Source organism: Rattus norvegicus, chromosome 9 (assembly GCF_036323735.1).
Source record: "Rattus norvegicus strain BN/NHsdMcwi chromosome 9, GRCr8, whole genome shotgun sequence".
NCBI lineage: Eukaryota > Metazoa > Chordata > Mammalia > Rodentia > Muridae > Rattus > Rattus norvegicus.
The window spans coordinates 44,436,616-44,459,495 of record NC_086027.1 but is presented as its reverse complement, the minus strand read 5'-3'; the positions used below and the strand labels follow the sequence as shown (position 1 = coordinate 44,459,495).

General features: G+C 45.4%; 1 protein-coding gene across 6 annotated transcripts in view; it reads right to left on the bottom strand.

The window, feature by feature from the left end:
- The window catches only part of Arhgef4 (Rho guanine nucleotide exchange factor 4), a 143,244-nt gene that overhangs the window by 41,464 nt on the left and 78,900 nt on the right, over positions 1–22,880 (bottom strand). The gene's annotated exons all lie outside the window — the stretch shown is intronic.

Below are 22,880 nucleotides of genomic sequence, written 5' to 3'. Positions count from 1 at the left end.
AAAGATGCTTTTTCCTTTACTTTTCGGAGTCTTCAGTGTTCTCAGAGAGTTTATAAGGAGCACATGTGTGGTGTCTACACCTTTGCAATAACAGTGCTGTACGGTGTGGGGGCAGGAAGAAGGACAAATGTGTCTATCACTGCTAAACTGCAGAGATGAGCCCTGGCACACTACAGGACTCAGGCTGCACACCAGTACGACTCCAGAATGAAGGCGCCTTTAAGAGAGCAGGGAGAAAAATCTGGCAGGCTGTACAGTAGGCTTATGCTCATGCAGTTATCCAAGGGCAGCTTTGCCTGAGAGCACTATCTGCAGAGGCTCCTCAGGGTGATCAACAAGGGGGCTCTACAGGAAAAATCAGGGGTTCCTGGTGGTTACTGACCATCAGGGTCCCTTGTCCATAATAAACAGATAGTTCTACTGTGTCTTTCTATGGAACATTCTTCCACTCATTCCATGAGATTATTACCTGCTATCTATATGCCAGGCATGAGATGGGATACATTATACACAATCACAAGCCCGTGATATCATGTTATAATGTCAATTTCATAGATGAGATGCCCGAGTGCAGAAAATGAGGCCACTAGTCAGATTGTCCCAGTAACAGACATGTCTGGGATCCAAGCCCAGTGTCTCTGTAGTTCCCACGTTCAACCTCTTTCCCACATTGTTCCCTGAGCAAACAAGCTGATTGGCTACAGCAAGACTGGTTCAGCTAGAATGAACCAATACCAAGGCTACATGCAACAGATATGCCACAAGTCACCTACCAGAGGTACAACAAAGAAAAGAGACATAGGAAGAAAAGGAGAAGAGGGAGAGATGGCTCAGTGGTTAAGAGAGCTAGCTGCAAAAAGCATGAGGACCCAAGTTAGCATCTCAGCACCCCTAGGGAATTGTGGACATGGTTACACTTGTGCCTGTAGGGCCAGGGCTGTAGAGGGTGGAGACTTGGGGACAGCTGGAACTTGCTGGCTGCCAGCCTAAGTTAAGCAAGAGAACTTTCCTCAAGGGAACTGGGTAAGAAGTAGTATGACATAACACCAGACATCCTTCTCTGGTCTCTGTACACATAAGTACACATAAGTACACATATCCATGTGTATATCACTCACACACACACACACACACACACACACACACACACACACACACACACACACTCACACCATTACTACCACCACCAGCAGCAGCAGTTATAATATCCAAGAGAAAATTAGGAGAGCCCTCTGGGTTGAGAGAGAGGTGACAGCACATTTAAGGATTCTGAGCTGCTTTTCAGGGAGACTACTCTGACTCCCAGCCCCACCTCACCCAGCAGTGCAGATCCCAGGAGTCTCCTGCTGATAGACAGAGACAGGGAAGGGAGGTCCTACAGCCAGCTCAACTATATAAAAGTAGCAGCAAGAGAAGTCCCAAGAGGGCAGGGACTTGGAGATAATGAAGCTATTTATTTCCTCTGAGCCTCACATCTCATCTCTGTGAAATCCCATCTTTGGAGGAGATAGCTGCAGTGTGGGATGAAGCAGAGGCATTCATGAAATGACGTAGACCTTAGAGGTGAGCTTCATTCTCCATTTTGTTGATCCCCATATGGGTATTGCTAGAAGGCCCTGGAGCTCTATCCTGAGGTTACCATAGCAGGCCTTTGCTCTTTTCCTGTGCACAGAACAGCTGTGCTTCCACATCCGTGTAGGTCACATTCCTCCTGGCCATGGCCACCCTGTGCTGCTCAGCACAGCCATCTCTCCTACCTTCGAGGCTTTAGCACCACGTCTGGGCTTCACATTCTAGCAGACTGCTTCCCCTGTGTGGGTAGCATTTTAAAACGCAACAAGCTGTGCAGCACAGAGATGCCTTTGGGAGTCGAGTCTGGCAGGCTCACACAGAGCTTCAGATGAGTACACATGGAGGGCACCGTGGTCCTCCCCTGGGGTCTGGAGTTGGAAGGAGACATGGCCTATGTAGGTGGACAGACTTCCACAGCTGGCCTTGTGCACTGTGAGCTTCCTTGGGTGATCTGGGTGACTTGACTGTTTTCCAGAAAAAAATGGAGGAGGTGGACAGAGGGAAATGCAGTGTACACACACACACACACACACACACACACACACACACACGACAGAGATCTAACATATTCATGTGACACAATCATCAAACACATGGATACCACAGATACAAACCACCCACTCACAGTACATATGTATATACATGTACACATACATACATGTACACAGCACATATGCATGTGCAAGTACACACTACACACATGTATATACATGTGCTTACATACACACACTACACATATGTCCACATACACATTACATTACACATGCACACACCACATACATTGTATAAACCACACACCTACAGCACACAACACAAACACACCACACATATATATACTACACATTTTGCATGCACATGCACCATACATGAATGCACATGTATCAAATATAGCACATAGTCACACCACAAACCTATATAATCTTTTAAACAATTATAATAAACACATAAAAACAATTATAATAAACACATACATTATTACACACACATGCACACACAACTCATACCTCCACAGACCACATGTACACATATGACTGCTCCAGAGTTCCTAGCTTTCTGGGGCAGGCAATCCTTTTGCTTTCTTCTATTTGGTCTTCCCTGGACAAGCCAGCTCCCTTGCTATGGACGCCAGTGCCCGCTGAGGATGAATGGGACCTTCTGTTTTATTTTCAGTGTGTCTCACCTTCAATGTGTCAAGCTCTTGGACCCAGAGGGAGTAGTGTGTCTTGTTTGCTGAGCCTTTCTGGAGGGAGGCTTCCTTCATGCTTTTTCTCCCTCACAGGGAACTATTTGATGGCTGGGTTTCATGCATCCTTGGGAAGCCTGACAGAGCCTATCAGCTGCCTGGATAACTGCTCCTTCCCCTGAGCTGAAAGCCAGGACAGAGGAGCAAGAAGGACTCTAGCCCAACCCTTCCCCATGTGCTCCCCAGACACATGCACTCTCTTGCCCAAGATTTCTGTGACTAGATGAATCCACAGAGCCTTCCAGTGCAGATGAGAAAATTATAGGAGCTGAGCCCTTTAACTTACATTCTCAAAATGCATTGACCCATGGATCCCTTTCCCCACTCAACAGCCCTGCTGTTAAGGCTTGGATTTCCATTAATTTTAGGTTCACCTTTGGCTCCTACTGTGTAAGGCATGGTCTGCAGGGGGTTATTGTTGGCAAGGGATGAAAACTTTAGGAAGAGAAAGAGCCCGGTGGGAGGCCCTTGAATGAATCTTTGAAAGACTGTGTGATCCTCGCAACCTGCTGTTTGGTGACAACAGCACTTCTACTTGAGCTCCACATCATGGTGGGTCACCACTACTAAAGGTGTGTGCTAAGGGCATGTCTGTGTTCTAGCTGAGTCCCATAGACTAGGTCTCAGGATCTGAATACACGCAAGAGCAGCCATGTTGATGACGGATTAATGTTCCTCTACAGTGGAGCAGCACACCCAGCTCTCATCCAAGTTTGTTTGAAGTGGGGACGGTGAGAACATGGGTTAGCAGACACAGAAACTGTCATGAAGGAGGATATACACTTTATGAACCTAGGCACGGGAGATAAAGGATTGTGCTAAGGACCACATGAGAAGTACTGTTGAGTCAAAAGACCAGTGCCAGATAATGCAACGAAGAGCGAACCTTAGATACAGTGAGGTGGGGTAGGCAGGTTAATGTGGTCTAAACAGGTCAGTGGGCTCTGAGCTGTAAGGACGCTCTAGAGGTCTGTATTGTCACTATAAGGTCATTAGGGGAGGAGGGCAGAGCTTAGCACAGAAGGAGTGGGCTGGGGCACAGGTTGTGAGCTGGTTGATTAGCATGAAGTATGTGCTATGGTGGTTATCATCTCTAAGGATTATCCAGCTCTGGGACGGGCAGCCTCTCCAGGAAGGCAAGGCTTGAAGTTGCTGGCCATGAAACACAAGACACTTAGAACCGATGAGTACAGTCAGCTCCTGATGACCTGGAAGAAGAGGATGAAGGCTTTGGAGTTGGCTCAGTTGGTGGATGATGGCTTGGCACACATGACGAAGCCTTGGACTCGATCCCTGGTACTCCACAACACTAGGTGTGGTAGTGCCCATCTAACCCTGGCAACTCAGGAGGTAGAGGTAGAGTCAAAAGTTCAAGGCCATCCTTAGCTATTAGTAAGTTTGAGGCCAGCCTACAAGAGACAGTAAAGAATGGGAAAGAGGAGGAAGAGGGCAGTAGAGAAGAGGAAGGAGAATTAGAAAGAGGGGGAAGAGAGAGGAAAGAGGAAGGAAAGGTGGAGGAGGAAGGAGAATTCACCACTGAGGAGGGTCAGTCCTCAGAGACAGTTGCATTACACATTGTCAACACAACCAACCAGTGTCAAGAGCCATCTAGGAGAGGCTAAGGCTAGCAGGTGACTTTCCCGGATGTAGCCCACCACTTTTGCATGATTTAGGATGGGTGAGCTCTGAAAGGCCAGGTCCCAAGAGACTTCATCTCAGGATTGCTTTCTGTAGCCGATACGACTTTCCTATCACTATTACATCGCCTAAGGATTCCTGGATATCAGCCCACCCTATTGAGCAAATGTCCTGCAGATCAGCATAAAGGTGAACTTTCGTGAATTTAATACTGTTTAGATGAATTAATGATTTTTATAGATTTGATTCAAATAATTTTAGGAAGAATGTTTTAAGAGACGGTTTTAGTTGTTTTGCCAGAAATATATAACAAATTTAGAATCAAGAATAGAATGTGTCCCCTCCTCATAGAACAATAAGTAAAGGCTACATTATAAACAAATACAGTGAGCTCTCATAATTACACTAGAAAGAGAAACAGGCTTGGGACAAATTTGTGATCAAAGAAAAACATTCATTCTAGGTCAGGTTCAGGATGAGGCCACAGGTGTGCACTGTGATAAATCGAGGCTGTGTGTAACTGTTTCTTTGAACTTACGAGCTTACAGGATGATACAAAGCTTTAAACTTAACGTCAACAGCCTTCTGTAACTCCCCTTTTGTGTAACATTTTATCTAGGAGATATGTGTGTGGTATTTGGGGCTCAGTCCCGTCCACCAAATGTATATATATATATATATGCCTGTTTGTCTATATGTACAAGTGTTGGTTTATGTTTATGTAAGCATACATAAATACTTGTGGAGTCGATTGAGACAGCCCCCCCTCTCTCTGTGTGTGTGTGTGTGTGTGTGTGTGTGTGTGTGTGTGTGCGCGCGCGCGCGCATATTTGCCTGCTCCCTGGTTCACAGAGTTAGTGAGTTCCACCAAACTCATTTCACTGAGCCAGAGAAGAAAGAAACAAGTGTTTATCAGCACAAATAGTAAGAGTTACAGAGTTAGAGACCAGTGCTTATTAAAGCACAAATAGTAAGAAACAAGTGCTTACTAAAGCACAAATAAGATTTTAATACCAGTAATTATCAGTCTTTGTACTTCGGCTGACACTGTGTTCTGCCCAGTAGCATTCTCCTAAAGGCTGGGGCAAGTCCCTGGCAAAGCAAATCTTGGTACTGTCCTTCCTAAGCCTGTTGGTCCTGACTATAGGTCTCAGTGAGCATCTCTGTTCCTCAGACTTCCAACTCAAACTTCAGGAGTTATGAATGGATAGATCTGCTGTTATCCTTGAGGTTCCCTGGGTTCCTTTAGAGGTGGGGAAACTGGGTGCGGCACAGCTGTGATGGACAGTCTTACTACCATCCTGTTTCCCAGCATTTCTCTGTATTTAATGGCAGGTTGATGGAGAAGGAGAAAGATGGCTAACTGTGGTTGTGATCTGGGTTGAGGCTCTGGGGATTTGTATGAGAATGGACTGCATCGGTTAATATATTTGAATGTTTGTTTCCCAGGTAGTCTACTGGAGGAGGTGTGTCATTAGGGGTGGGTTTGAGGTCTCAAAAGCATACAACAGACCCAGTCTCTGCCTCTTGCCTGCAGATCAGGATGTAAAATAAACTCTCAGGTACAGCTCTGGCATCTGCCTGCCTGCCATGCTGATCTTAGACTAACCCTCTGAAAGTAATGCTTTCTTATAGAAATTGTCTTGGTCATAGTGTCTCTTTATAGCCAAGAAAATAACTACAACAGGGGCACTTCTGAACAGCCATCCTAACACCGATACACTCTGTCTTAATCAGGGTTTCCTGCATAAACATCATGACCAAGAAGCAAGTTGGGGAGGAAAGGGTTTATTCAGCTTACACTTCCACATTGCTGATCATCACCAAAGGAAGTCAGGACTGGAACTCAAGCAGGTCAGGAAGCAGGAACTGATGCAGAGGCCATGGAGGGATGTTACTTACTGGCTTGCTTCCCCTGGCTTGCTCAGCTTGCTTTCTTATAGAACCCAGGACCACCAGCCCAGGGACAGCACCACCCACAATGGTCTAGGCCCTCCCACCCTTGATCACTAATTGAGAAAATGCCTTACAGCTGGGCCTCATGGAGGCATTTCCTCAACTGAGGCTCCTTTTAATGTGAACTCCAGCCTGTGTCAAGTTGACACACAAGACCAGCCACTACACCCTGGGAAGTTCATCTTAGGCTGTAGCTAGACTTCTTTCTCCCTTCGTGCTCTGGGATTTTTTTTTTTTTTCATAGATTAACTAACATCTTCTCTACTCTAGTTCTGTTAGGTTTGCTTCCTTGGGAAACCCCAGCCCTAATTTGCCACCACTACCTGGCAATATCAACATATTGTTGAAGTCATTCATTCATTCATTCATTCATTCATTCATTCTGCTTCCTTCCCACATCATGCTTGGCATATAGACAGAACACTGTCCGACAGGGACTTGCCAAGGCTCAGACCTAGCCAGCTAGGCTTTTACACAGCTCTGCATTCCTGCAGTGGCCTCCTTGCCTGGGACTTTATCATGATGGTCTTTTGTCCTCAGATATCCCTGTGTGACCTAGAGGCTGGAGAGCACCTTAAATACCACCACCCTCTTCAGTGCCTGGTGTTTTTCTGCCACTATCCCTTCCCCTGCTCCCACTCCAAACTTTAGGTGCCATAAAACAAAGGCAGGAGAGCCTTTGTTCAGTGAAGCAGGCAGGCAGGTGGCCCTTGTCCAGTGCTGTTCTGTCCTACAGGGAAGAGGGAACAGTGGAAACATTGGCATTTCTGCTACCTTCTGTCTGCACTGCTGCAATGGAGGGTCTGAGGCTAGACCATCGCCAGTCACATACTCTATGGGAATGTTTTAGACTACACAGACCACAAGTCCTATAGTGCCTACAGCCGCTCAGGGGTTGGTCCATTACCAGTGGTGGTAGTTAATACTGTCTGTCAGTTTGAGAAGATTTAGAGTCACCTACAGCATGCTTCCAACAGATTATCTTGATTATGCTAATTGGGGAAGACCTACCTTAAATTTGGGCAGTGGCCTTCCTTGGGCTGCCCCCCACCACCATGGGTAAAAATGGACAAAACCATCTGAACTTCTGCATTTGTCATGGGACCAGCTCCCTCCTCAAACTCCCAACACCATGAGTTCCACACCACGCTGCACTGTATCCTGGGACCAGGAACTAATAAACCCCTTCTTCCTTCCATAGTGTCAGGAGCCATCATGGGACAAGCTAATAACTAGCAGGTGATCTTCCTGAGATGACCGCTTTAGATGAACCTCGACCACAGACCTCCGGTAGGCAAGGTCCATGAGAAAATCATTTTAGGAGAGATTCCTGCTGTTAATATGCTTTCCCTGTTATTATTAAACATATATGACAACCACTAGGTATTAGCCCACCCTTTGAGCAGATCTCTGCACATCTATGACGGTGTGCTGTCTTGTAGTGATGCTATACAGACAAATAGATGACTTCTGAATTCTTAATGGTGATCCTTAAGAATACTTGAAATTATAGAAGATTTATTAAGCTCTTTTATAGTGGGACTGATGTTAGGTCATTTCTGACAGTCAAAACTGCAGTGAGAACTCTGCCAGTCCCCCAAATGTCACCAGTGAATTGCTCTTAGATGGTAACCAGACTCCAAGAGGTTGTAAAACAATTAACCAACTAACTGTTTATTATAGGTGCTAGGACAGGAGATAAAATATTGACTGGGTTTATCTACGCAAAACTTCACTAATAACTTACAGTTTTTAACTCTCAGTGAACCTGTGGAGCTGAGACAGGTGATGGATGTTTAGCCAGATAATTACTCCCAATGGATAGGCGTGGAAACATTCCCTGTCGTAAACTTATTCAACTTATGATTTGAATTTGTGTAAACCTGTGATGAACATTTTAACACAATGAACTTTTTAACACGTATTTTCTGAAAGAGGTAGAAGAGCTGAGGACAAAGAAGACTCAGAAATGAGCTGAGGGGAAATTTTTTTCCCCTGCCCTGCTTAGGATCTTTCCGCTTTACCCCCTTTTTCTTAGAGAGCTTTCATAGGTATTTTTTTTTTTTTACAACTTAGAAATAAACGCTATCATCACTTTTCAAAGTGTCCCCTTTATTCCTGTAACTTCTGACCAGCAGACTGAAAGTTAGAGTCGCACAGTCCGAGGTAGAATGAAGGCTACATTACTTAATTCCCTGCTGTTAGGCTACAGGTGTCAATCACCTAAGCCTTTTACCCTCAGAAAGAGCTAGAACTTTTCAGTACAGTTAGAGAGCTAGAACATCCAGAAACCCTCAGTCTTTAAAGCCATACCAGAGTCCTACTCTGTACCCGTTCTCTACACTCTCCAGGCCGGGAGGTTCCTGGCACCATAGTTTCTCTCAGTAAAGTATTTTATCACCTCGACAGAAAAGTAACCCGGACAGCAGCCACACACTATAAAGAATGCAGTCACAGTACATAGGCCATAGGTACCATGGTGACCCTGTGAGATTATCATGGAGCTGAAAACCGCTTTTTCCCATGGATGATGTCACTGCCACTGCGATAAGGATCCTAGCTCAATGGGCACTTGCAATTTGCGGTGACCCACTGTGAAGCTCAGTTATATTGAATTTACCAATATGGCCACATACAATACAGCATGCTGCTGTTTCCCAAGGTTCCCTAATGCCAACTCTTAGCTGTTATCTGGAGTGCCTGCCTTCCCTCCTTCAGCTTATGAAAAGTGTTTACAGTAGAGCAGCAGTGCTGTGCGGCAGTAGGGATTAAGGGGGCATTTTCCTCTGGTGTACTGGGCACTGAACACGGGGGCTTTGGGCCTGTTAGGCAAGCATCCTACTACTCAGCCATAGCCCTCTTTTTGCCTTTTGCTTTTTTGAGTCAGTATCTCACTAAGCTGCCCCGGCTGGCCTCATGCTCACATTGTGGTGAAGGCAGACTATGGTGTTCTCTCTGCCTCGACTACCTGAATAATCACAATGACGGGGCTGCAGTACCAGCACTACCGTGACCACAACCCCTTAATTCTGTTGTTTCTTTTTGTCTGGTTTAAATATTTATTTTATATAAAACATTTTCATGAGGTATAGTTTGAGGTTTGATCATATTCTTCCACTTCCTCCAGTGCTCCCAAAACCAATCCACTTAAAGTTCCATCCCTTCCCCCTTCCCTCCTTCTCCCCCTTTGTGAGGCAGAGTAAGGCAAACCAATGGTCCAGCTCACGCTGTCTGCGGGGTCATATTTATACTCCTTCTAAACACCACCATCCCTCTCTCCCTCTCCAAAAAGCCCAAATAGGAAAACAAAAAACCAAAACAGGCAAAATAAAAAGAAAAGAAAATCAGTTTTTTAAAAAAATGTGTGCGTGCACACACACACACACACACTAAAGAAAACTTAAGCCCACAGAGTCTGTTTTGTGTTAGTCAACTGCTCCTGGGCATAGTGCCTGTCCTGGAGTGTGGTTGATACATAGTAACATTCCATTGGAGAAAACGGACTTTCTCCTTCCCAGCAGGTATCAAAACATGTTTAATTTTTTTTAAACATATTTAATTTTTAAATAATGCACACCTGTGTATATAGGTTCCCATTGATGCTTGCAGAGGCCAAATGAGGATACAGGATCCCCTGGAGCTCAAGTTATCAGAGGTCGTAAAGCAAGCAGTGTTGGTGCTGGGAACCACACTCTAGTTGTTCATAACCACAGATAGTATTTATAAATGCCAAGCCATGTCTCCCACCCCTTTAACATTGGGTTATTCTGTTTACCACAGCGCTAGAAGCGTATATTCTTTTTAATGACAGATCAGCCTCCCCTCGAGCCCACCACCCACTAGAGGTAGTGGGGAAGAACGGATATTAGGATAAGGGGGGAGTGGACCTGCTTAGAAATAGTTCTTTGGGTGGCGATGCCGATCTTCGTGGTTCTCAGTCCAGTCCAATAGCAAACACCAAACACGAATCAGCAGCCCAGTACACTCAGCAAACACTGCACATGCACCAGCAAGGGTAGTTCGATCCAGAAGAAACTGCACCAGCCCAAGTCCACAGAAGCGGCAAGAAGTCGCAGGAAACTCACGAGAAGTTCTTTGGTGAGCCTCTCTATGAAATCACCACAGGTGAAGCCCAGCAATGCTATGGAAGGTGGATGAACACCTACATGTCATCAGCAGAACTAGTGAGGCAGAGTAAGGCAAACCAACAGGGTCATAGTTAAACGTCACGCCTCCTTTCACCTGTGTCTGCTTCAGCAAAACAGCCTTTCCCCTGTGTGTCCCAGCAAACCTTAATTTGACACAACCGACTTTGCAAAGAAACCAGACATTTCCACTTCAGTCTCCACTTCGCCAACACTAGGACGCCACCCCCAGCATTTTTACATGAGATGGAAGGTATTGAATCAACTGTCTACGTTCACATGCCGAGAAGCCGGAAGAGTAGCAAATGAACCCGAAGAAGGAGGGATATGGGAAACAATAAAGGTGAGAAAGAGGTTGGCCCAACTGGGGCTGGGGAGACGGCTGAGCGGGTAAACTGCTCGATGTACAGGTCTGGGAACTGAGATTCAGATTCCTGACCCTCACATACAAAGCCAGGCACTGCGTATTTTCGGCCGCACTGGTCGGAAGAGGAGACAGGTACATGGTGCCTGGCTTCAGTGAGAAACTCTGTCTCAATAGGGTAGCAAGAGATAGAAGAAACACCTAACATCAACCTCTGGCCTCCATACGTGCCCACAGAACCATGTACATTCAAACACAATCTTCCTATGACACCCCCACGAGAGACAGTGAAATTAGAAACAGAAAATCAACAAAGGAGAAAGGTTGCATTCATGTGGAAACATACTGCTGCAGAAGCTTCCTAAAACACACACACACACACACACACACACACACACACACACACACGGACTTAACCAATACCCTCAAACCTTCAAACCTTTTGAGGCTCAATACCCTCAAACTAGATATCACATGTTAGCAAATAAAGACCTCAATACTAGAAATTGGGCTCCATAATTTTTTTAGTTGTTAGCAGTGGGGTCCTGTGGTGGTTTGAATAAAAATGCCCCCCAAAAGCTTATCTATTTGAATAGCTACTCACCAAGAAGTGGCACTACATGAAAGGATTAGACGGATTAGAAGGTGTGGCTTTGTTGGAGTAAGCATGACCTTGTTGAAGGAGGTGTGTCACTCGGGTGGACTTCGAGATCTTGAAAGCCCATGCCTTGCCCAGGCTCTTTCGCTCAACCTGTAGATCATGAGGTAGCCCTCAACTACTTCTCAAGACCATGCCTGCCATGCCTGCCACCACACTCCCTGCCATGATGATAATGGACCAAGCCTCTGAAACTCTAAGCCAGCCCCAATTAAATGCTTTTCTTTATAAGAGTTGCTGTGGTCATGGTGTCTCTTCACAGCAATAGGGACGCTAAGACAAGCCTCTCAAACACTGCTCTTGGTTACCCTCCAGAACTTGACAATAAGACTGAAGTCTTCACATGCTGGAGTCATAACATGGAAGCCAAGCAGGTACTTACATCTGGAAGCTTCCACCCTACTGACTAGCTTTCATGCTGCCGAAAGATGTGTCATGATACTGGAGGAGGAAAGCAGTCATCGGTCTCACCCAGCTGTGAACGTTTTGAGCTATAACAATGACTGGCCCGGCTAGGGATGCCCACTGATGTAATAACGGCATGGACATTGTGTGAGCTACAACGCTTACTGATTGTACTTAAGGCTCACTTGATGATGAGATGGAACCCATACCTGGCACCATTAATAGAGTCAAGAACCCACAGCTAGACAAGCCATAGACCCTAGGGGGAGAGCCTACTATTATCAATGTGCTAAATGGATGTAGCATTAAAATGACTCCTAATGACTGTCTTAGAGTTTTGCTGCTGTGAACAGACACCATGACCAAGGCAAGTCTTATAAAGGACATTTAATTGGGGCTGACTTATAGGTTCAGAGGTTCAGTCCATTATCATCAAGGCAGGAGCATGGCAGCATCCAGGCAGACATAGTGCTGGAGAAGAAGCTGAGAGTTCTACATCTTCATCTGAAGGCTGCTAGGAGAAGACTGACTTCCAGGCAGCTAGGATGAGGGTCTTAAGCCATCACCCACAGTGACACACCCACTCCAACAGGGCCACGCCTTCTAATAGTGCCACTCCCCAGGCAGAGCATATACAAACATCACAATGATGTAATACTATACCCTTAGAGCAGTGCATCTCTCAACCCTCATCAGAGGAGCTTCCTGCAGCTGGCAGTTTACACGGAGACCCACATCTGGTCAATGTGTATAAAATAAGAGACTCTGGAGTGTTCAGCCTCAAGTGGGACATTTACACCACATCTCTCCTCCCAAGGCTTAGGAGTCTTTACAGAAGAGTGGGTAGAAAGACTTAAAGAGCCAGACGTGGCAGATGAGTTCAGACAAACAGTGATTTCTCAACACAACAGGGAAGTCAGACATATGAATTCACAGTGACTACGAGAGCACGCACAAGACCTTCATAAGCTCAAGGCAGAAAAAAAATTCCCAATATGGAAAGGAGGAGACAGAAACCAAGTCCCATCCCTGGCCCACTGGCATTTGAGAGCTGATGAGAGAGGGAAAGTATGTTTTCTGTGACCCCTTGCAGACGGACAACACTCCTGGAGTTTGGTAGAAGTTGCCTGTAGTAAAGCCACTAGAGGGGTAGAGACAGGAGACCCTGCCACAAACACCTCCAGATCCTTCTGCAGCCCTCGGGCAAGGGCCTCTTTGTTTCATCCTGTCCTGGGTTCTGGATTCAGGGTCCACCCAAAACACAGAAGCACAGATCCTGAGGCCTTCCAAGCACATGACCTGCAGCATCCTTTGGCTTTGTGTCCCGAATGGCTGGTGATTTCTCTGAACAGAACAATAGTTTGAGGACAAATTTCTTGTCAAGTGGAAAATGCAGAGGATCCAGTCTGAGTTGCTTCTGTTTGTCTAGAGTGAAAAAAAATCAATGAATGATCTCACGCCTACCAGGAAAGAATATCCAGATGGGTGAGTTTTCTGTGCTTACAGTTGAAGCTTCCCTGGAACTACAAGCTTCCTCTGAGTGACTGTATGCTTACACATCTGCAAGTCAGAAAGGCTTCATCCTTTCCTAACTCTAGGTATCGTTGCCACATGTGATGCCAAATCTCATGCTGATCCAAGTGGTATGGAGATCAACAAGCGCTTGGGCAAAATGAATATTCCTAAAATTACCAGGAATTAAAGATCTTGAACCTCAAAGGATTAAGCAGGGGGAAACAAAACAAAACAAAAACCTGAGAGAATCTTGCAAAAAAAAAATAACTTGAAATTTTTAATGAGACGTGGTCACAGAGTTCACTTAAAAGGTTGATAAATGAGACTAGCTTAATTTTCAGTTTAACGAATGCTGCGGTGTCTTGTCCTTTTAAAGAAGCTTGTGTGTATGTGTGTGCATAGTGTATGTGTGTATGTGTGTGTACATGTGTGTGCATATGGAGGCCTGAGGTTGATGGTGGGTCTCTTCCACATCACTCTTCACCTTTCTCTCCTAGATAGGGTCTCTCACAGAATGTTTCCCAAATGGCTAGACTGTCTAGCAAGCAAAATTTAGGGAGTGTGTGGGATAGTTTTATGTCAACTTGACCCAAGCTAGGCCCAACAAAGAGAAGGGAAGCTCAACTGAGAAAATGCCTCCATAAGACCCAGCTGTAGGAAAACCTGCAGGGCATTTTATTAATTAGTGATTGATGGGGAAGGGTTTATTCCATCGGGCTGGTAGTCCTGGGTTCTATTAGAAAGCAGACTAAGCAAGCCACGGGAAGCACGCCAGTAAGGAGCACCCTTCCACGGGCTCTGCATCAGCTCCTGCCTCCAGGTTCCTGCCCTGTTTGAGTTCCTGTCCTGATGAACAGTGCCGTGGAAATTTGAGTTAGACAAACCCTTTCCTCTCCAAGCTGCTCTGGCAGTGGTGTTTCACAGTAGCAGTAGAAACCCTAAGTCAGTCTCCACCTGTCTCTCCCTGCTTCCAGTGTTGGGGTTACAGGTGGGTGGCACTACACCTGGCTTTTACAGGGGTGCTGGAGATTTGAACTCAGGACCTGAAGTCTGTGCAGCCACCTCTTCTCTGGTTTCTTAGTGATGAACCTATTTCTAGATTTTTAACTCTGTGTGCATATGGCATTCTTAAAGTTATGAAGGAAGGCTTTCTGATGGAATAAGCTAGAATTGATGCTTAAGATTATAAAATGAACATTTACGTCTAATCAACCCTAATCACCCCTCTGTCGAATCTCCCACTGTAAGGCAGGGAGATAACTTGGAAGATGATTCCTGCCAGCTTTCAGCTAAATTAAAGCTCTGTGCTAACTAATGGGTCCTGAACTGATGCCACGGCCATTTCAAAGATAAAATCCGGAGCTGCTAAATACTAACTGTATTTTTTCCCACACACGCTCCACTGTTACAGACAGGTTATGTGTTGAGTTGGTTGATAAATGTCTTTCCTTTCTTTAGTTTGAGATGTAACCGTGACATCTGTAGAAAGATGAGAGCCACAGGTCTCTCTAAAGGGAACTATGTGTTATGTTCTTAGCTGCCTACAGCTTGGAGAGTATTTATTTATTCGCCATTTATTTATTTAGACAGGCTGTCACTGATGCCACCCGGGCTGGTCTTGAACATGCCATCATCTTCTTCAGCCTCCTAAGTGTTGGGGTTCCAGGTGTCTGCCATCACTGGCAGCTTAAGGAGTTTTAAACTAATGTTTTGAAAAAAAGTGAATAAAATAATTTAACATTATTTGTTTAATTAAATATTTATAAAATAAAATTAAATACATTTAATTGATAAATATACTTTATTTAATAGATACGATTCTTAGTATTAAATACTGCACTGGCTAAAAATGAGAGCATTGGGTTCGGTCCCCAGCTCTAAAAAAAAAAAAAAGAAAGAAAGAAAGAAAATAAAAATGAGAGCATTTGGCGTTCACTCTGATAAGGCAGATTCTTCTGTTCCTAACAAGCTGTGGTCAGTTGCTGTTACTCTAATAATTCACACACTGGAAAGTCTGTGTGTCACAGTCATCCCTGGCCTTATGTTATCTTGTTATGCCCTTTATGATTAAAATAAACAAGCAAAAGTAACCCTAGAAGTCCCCTTCTGAGGAAAGAGCTGAGAACCTTTACAAACGTGTTTATTTAAAGTTCTCGGTCGCCAAGTTGGTTAGGTAGGCAGACAGGGGATGTCTTGGTAAGGAACTGCGGTTGCTGTGCGAGCATGAGATCCAAGTTTGAATCCCCTGAGCACTCACAGAGACACCAGGCGCTGTGCGTGAGCCTTACATGGCAGAGACAGGAGGGTCAAGACGTCTTGTTGGCTGTCAGCCTAGCTATTGGAACACTGAGAAATCCTATCTCAAGGGATTCAGGCAAAGTGCTAGAACAGGATGCCTGATGTCTTCCTCAGCCTCTGCATGTGCAGAGGTGCACAATACTGACATACACAACCACCACACACACACACACACACACACTTCAGTCAAGCGTTCTTCTCAGTTGCGCTTGATCTCATCTCAGTGAGCATTCAAACACGACAGCTTTTGATAATGATGACGTATTAAACAGAAACCTTTGCACTTCTATCCCTGAGACTCCCAGAAGACCTATGAAAAGCCATGTTAAGTGTTTATTCTTTCACCTAGTACAGAAAACAAACACCAAAGCTTGTGTGGTGTGCTACTGCTGGTGGATGGCTTGAGAAGAGACACCAGGAGCTAAGAGGTGCTTACGTTTTCCTGGGCGGAAGCCATAGGGGTAAAGTGACAGTGATATTTCAGAAACTACAGTCTTGTGTGTTGCCTGGTGACAGGGAGGTGCCTGGCTGTCCCTGAGTGATGTCACTTGCCAGAGCCCTGGTGCTGCTGTGTGTTGCATCAAATAAAGGAATGGTGTCATCAATCCTCATGCCACTGATGTGCAAAATGCTGGTGGGGTCTCAGCTTGGCCTCGTTAAGTACGAATCTAGCTTTATGTTTGAAGATTATCACTGTATTAGTTATTATAATAGAAAGACTCTGACCAAAGCAACCTAAGGTAGAAAATGCTTTGGGTCTTCTTGTTTGTTTTGTTTGCTTGATTATAGTTCCAGATAGAATTCACCATAGCCACATCCAGGGAAAGGATGACACCAGGGTGAGAAGTTGGCTGACCACACACAGGAGTTGGGGGTTGGGGGGAGAAAGGAAGTGGAGTAAGGCTATAAAGTCTCAAAGCTCACCCCAACCACCCCCCCCCCAATGACATACTTCCAGCAAGGTTCCACATCCTAAAAGCTCCAAAACCTTCCCAAGCAAGTTCCGAGGTCAAGAGTTCAAACCTACAAGCGAACGAGGGACTTTTCTCTGTCCAGCTGCTCCAAAGACTAAGGAGGCCCTCACAGCCACCTGCCCTCTGTCATACACAGTGCATGGCACAGTTTCGTTGTTGTTGTTGTCTCATCCTGATGCTTCAGCTGCCAGCCTGAATGTTGGTTCTTTGATAAGAAGATGGGCTCAGAGTTGGAAACGACCCTGCCAGATGTGCCCAGGTGCCTGCCTCTAACTAAGCCAGGAACTGGAGAATCCTAGTGGGAAAGCAATGACTGCAAGCAGGATGGAGCTGAGTAAGACTTTTAAAAAACCAAATGAGAGGGTTGTGGAGGTTTTGCCCAGTGCATAAGGGCATTTGCTGTGTAAGCACGAAGACCTCGGTTCAGCTCCCTGGCCCTCATGCTAAAAACAAACAAACAAACAAAAAACCAAGCACAGCACCATGTGCCATTCAAGGGCGGAAATAAGGAGTTGCTGGAACTTACTCCACCTGCCTAGCTTGAGATTCAGTGAGAGACCTGGTCTCAAAGGAGTAGGAAAGAGAGCAGTAGTCCTCTGGCCCAGGCACGTGTACCTGTACGCAAACCCATCCATATATTTGCACACAAAGAAAACCAATGTGCTTAGGAACCCCCAACTGGTTTTTACTGGGAACACTGCTGACATTTTAATGCAGTATTTCTGAATTCAGGAAGAGCTCCTTCCAAAAATGAATGATCTTTAAACCCACCAACAGCCATTTAGACCCAGCTTTAAGAAACTGAAGCCAAACATTTGTATACATTGTTATGAGTGATACATTGTCTCCCTACTTTACTTCCCCAGACGGACCCCAGAATTTGAGAACTCTTCTTGGCTATTCTTATTTTCCTGGGAATATAATTACAGATTTAGTAAGACATCTGTCCTCCCTCAAGAGCCCTCATATATCTCCAAGAACCTGTATGCAGTTAATGGTAGCTGTGGGAAGGAGAGACATTTTCTTCAGTGGTGTGGCCACTGATAAGATGCTTATATTGTATTAACAGCTCATCATCTATACTCTAGCAAACAACCTTTTTATCAGACCACACACACACACACATGCATGCATGCACGCACGCACGCACGCACGCACGCACACACGCACACATGCACGCACAGACATGCACGGCATCAATGTAGAAGGAAGGTTAATTAGGAAGGAGAATGAAGGTAGTAGGAAGTGAAGGGAAGGGTATTAGGATGGATATGCCTAGAACATTGTCTACATGCATGAAAGTATCATAATGAAACCCATTATAACATAAGTAAGATTGATACACAGTAACAAGAGTCTGTTCTCCTAGGACAGGCTAGGAGCCCAACTATTGGAGATACTCATTACCCAGCCCAGGCTGCAGCAGTGCCTTTAAGAATGATGCTCTGTTAAAGCAGAGCACCCAAGCAGCTGTAAGCCACTAACAGCAGCCTTTATGGTGGGACACTTACAAAGCCTTCCTGGAAAGGTTGGCCTATTTCCTGGCTCACAGATCCCCAACTTTGCAGACTAGCAGGGAAAGTCACTCTTTCTAGCAGGCTCAGAAAGCTTAGTATATTTTTGAAACGTCAAGAAATAAAGAATTGCAGCCTTGAGTTGGCTCCACTGCTAAAGCTGTCTACTGCCAGATCTGAAAACCTGGGTTCCACCCCTGGGTACCACATGGTGGAAGGAGAGAAAAGACCCCCTCGAGCTTGTTCTCTGACTTCCACATGTGTGCCATGGCAAGTGCATACGGGTGCATACACACAAAATAAATAAATTAATATTAAATAAATAAATGTAATATTTTAAAATAAAGTTTAAATGCTCAGAACTTAGATGGCAAACAAAACAAAACAAACAAACAAAACCAAGTGGAATCCACAGAAATGGACAGGTATTACAGTTGGTATCTGGTGAAGAGTTCTTGGCTTGGCTTCCCACCTCCTCAGATGCCTGTAAATGGGAAGTTCTCATATTGTCAAGATTTTGGTTTTTCCTAAATTCTCCTACCAAAAAATTCCACACAAACTACCTCACAGCATAACGAAAATTGTAAACGAAAGGATTTCGAACAGGAGCAAACTGGCAAACCCCGCTCTCACAGGGCTTTTGTAATAGGTGCTGTATTGGCTACTTCTCTGTCACAGTGACAAAATACAATTAACAAAGCCAACGTAAGGGAGCTCGTTTTGGCCTCTGGTTCCTGAAGGATACATGCCCTCAATGGTTGGGAAGGCATAGCAGCAAAAAGTCGAGAGATGACATCTTAACCACACAGGAATCGGAGAGAGTCAGCAGGAAAGGAGATGCAGCTCTCAAAGCCCACCTCAGTGACATACACCCTCCGGCAAGGTTCAGAGGGTTCTTCACCCGATGCGAACAGCACCACCAACCAGAGACCAAGTGTTCCAATGCGAGAGCCTGTGGGGGAGGCTTCCCCTTCAAACCACAACAGGTACAAAAGGAATCAGTGTAGAATGATGGTCTCGCCCTTTCTGATACGGTTTCGATGAAGCGTAGGCGGCCCTCAAATCCTCAGTCCTCTACCCTCCACCTCCTGCATGCTAGGATACAGAGGTGTGCCACCACACCCAGCTGTGCTGGGATCTCTGTGAGGACAGGAAATGGTTCTATCATCATCTCTAGTGTCTACTGAGTGCCCCAAGCCAAACATCAATACCACCACCACGGATGCGTCAGCAAGCAAGGGCCAGGCATGCAGCTGAAGTCCGTAGAAGAACACAGAAGAAGTGTGAGTTCTGTCCTCAGAAGAACTCACACGACGCAAGCCAGGCAAAAGCCCAGGAAGTGAGGCGCCCAGCCTGCCCAGCCCTGATGGAGAATGGTGTTCATCGGATGACACATCCAGGACAGGAAGGGAAAAAACTAAGGCTAAGTGACAGCTGAGAGCTCTGGAAGCTACAGGGCTAAGGGTAGGGATGTGGGGTGGTGAGGGGAGGGAGATGGTGGAAATCCCACCCTCTAATCTTTAGTCCTTTCTCAGGTATCTCTCCGGAAGTCTCCACAGGAAGACTGGGGACATTTCGGGGTAAAATGTCTACACTGGACATTTAAATCTGTAGAGACAAGAAGGCCCCAAAGTTCCTACCTGTTCTCATTGCTAATGCTGTCTGCACTTGCTCCCTACTTGCAGATCCAGGCCCTAGGGCGGTTCTTACTGCTCTTTCTGGGAACTTTCCAAACCACTTGGCAAAAATATAGTTGCACGTGGTGGGTATTTTTTTTTTGTTTTTGAGACACAACCTTATGTAACCCAGGTTTGTCTCAAATCTAACCACCCTTTGTTTTTATGGTGCTGGGGTGTGGTGTCAGGCTTCCGTCACGCACATTAGGTGAGCACTTTACCCACTGAGCCATATCCCAGTCCCAGAGATTACTAAGCTAAGGGTTAGCCAGGAACACCTTCCTAGCAATCATCTTCTTAAGAGATAAGTTCAATTCTCAAGCCACGGCTTTGTTGCAGAGCCAGATGACCGAACAGAAAACACCATGTTACAAATACCAGCTTCGTGGGAGTGTCCAGCTCAGAAAGACCCCTCTAATCTCAGACATGGGGCTTCACAGAGTTTACTAGAAAAGGTTCATAGTGGCTTGAAAGTGTAATGTCCCTCCAAGGCTCATGCTGTAGACATTCACTCAGTAGCTTGTGGGATGATTCCGAATTGTATAGTCTTTTAGGAGATGGGAAATTGCCAGCGGAAGTGGTTCCCTAGGAGCTGGGGAGCTGTGAGGGTTATATCCGGCTACTGTTTGCAGCCAATTGCTTGCTCCCTGGCCTGCTGAGGTGTGAGGAGACTCAGGCACACGCCACTGCCACGGACCCCAACCAGAACACCCACCCGTCTGACACTATAATCCAAACAAGCCTTTAGGTGGCTTCTATCCAGCATGCTGTAACAGAGCCATCAGAAAGTGCATCAGGCATTTTATTTTAGTCTTAAAATCATTTATAATTCATTTAAAATTTTCTCTTCTCTTGATACTATAGAAAACCAGCGGGGTTGGGGATTTAGCTCAGTGGTAGAGCGTTTGCCTAGCAAGCGCAAGGCCCTGGGTTTGGTCCTCAGTTCTGGCGGGGGGGGGCGGGGGGGGACCAACAACCAAATGAATGCCGTATTGAAGGAAGTGGGTCAGGCCAATGTTAATTATAGGAGGGGGTAACAAGGATTCATTTGCTTAGTTTTAGAGGGCACTGATAACCAGGTCTTGCCCAAGGGAAACCATGATGCTCCCCACCCTCCCTCCATATAAAAAAAAGGAGGAGTCATGAACCTCTACCCAAGGCTAATGGTGATTGAAGGATGTAAAGACATTTTTTTTAAGTACTAAAGTCACTAGTAAGGTACCCATAGTCCTGCACACACGATTCTGTAAGCAACTCTAACGAAATGCACACGCACACGCACACATACTCTTTTGCCTGTCTCCTCCATCCTGATAATGTATTTCTCCTCCTCACCTGACACATAGACACAGACCTGTGACTTGGGGTTCTGTTTTGCTGTAACTGCTAAAATTCCATACCCCTGGAGAACGCGCGAACTGCTAAAGCAGTATTCTAAAGCGCTCCACACCCAACACACACACCACAACACATCCCATCAACCCGGGCCCAAAACAGCTCAGATATGGCAAGTCACTGGCTTCCTCTATTCCTGTTTAGGGCTTGATCCCTCCCTCCTGCATCCCTCCCTAGCGGTCTCTCTCTGGCTCAGATCCCTTCGTCTGAGATGAAAAATCCTTAGAGAGTTACTGGAGGGCTTGTTTTCTCAGTTCTCAGCAAGGATGGCACACACTGTAGGCGGGACGAAAATGAATTCATCGAGTTCTGTGGCTGTCTCTGTGATCGGGAGCAGTTCTGCCTAGGAATCTAGAGGAGAAACACTGGCGGTGTCAGATTCTCACACCAATCCACAGCATACATAGAGGGACCTTCAAACTTCAGCACCCATCCCTGCTCAGGCAAGGTTTTACCACCACACAGCAGGGAACAGGGGGTAGAGGATGTTAGTGGAGCAGAAAAGGATGTGACTGGAACCTCCCTCCCCAGTTCCTCAGGATGCTGCTGTCCAAGGATGCTCTCTTGTCTGTATATAAGATATTTAATAAACCGATTAACGTGTGGATCTGAACGTCTATATCATGAGAATTGTATAGTAGATCAGGTTACAAATAAAGCCACAGATAGAAATAGGATTGAAAAATAGTTTTGAAGCTTAGTGTGAGTTTGATAGAATTCATGGTAATTCGGTGTCAGCTGGTAATTAATATATTCTGCATTAGAGTAAAAAATAACAGCAGAGGTATAAGGCTTAGAATAAATGAAAATTTAATTGATGTAGCATATAAGGGAAAGTTAATATATTTAGATTAGTCATAGAGATAAAGATTAGTATTATAAGTAGAACAAAGATTACAAGAACGGAGGATGTTATTATATTTATTACTTTTATTTGGAGTTGCACCAAGGTTTTTGGTTCCTAAGACCAATGGATTACCTCTATCCTATAAAAGTAAGAAAAGTGTGTGTTTAAACCTGGGGCCATGAGTTAGCAGTTCTTGCACGCTCTCTTGGCGAATAGGGAGGATTGTTTCCTGTTATTGGATTCACAGCCTAATGGTTTTTGTAAACTATACTTACATAGTGTTAAGCCTGTAATAGGTTTAGAATCAATAGTTAATAATATGAGTAATATTATAAGTGGAATAATATGAAGAGCTATGAGTGTAAGTCTCATGTATGTGAAGATGGTAAATTATTTATATGATTAGTTAGTTTGCCTTGCTGGGTTATAATAATACCTTTCCAGATACCTCAGGGGTCCTGTGCCATGTGGGGGGATCTGACATTGGCCGTGGAGGCTCACACAACCCTGAATAAAATCGCTCTCCAGTCTGTGGTCACATATCGCACTCAGGACAGCTCAGAACCACTCAAGAAGCAGCTCTGTGCTGTGTCTTACCTTGTGCCCCAATCTGGACCTGGAGGTAGATGTCACCATTGCCTCTGAGACTCATCACCCTGCCCCAGTGCCCTGGGCTGGAC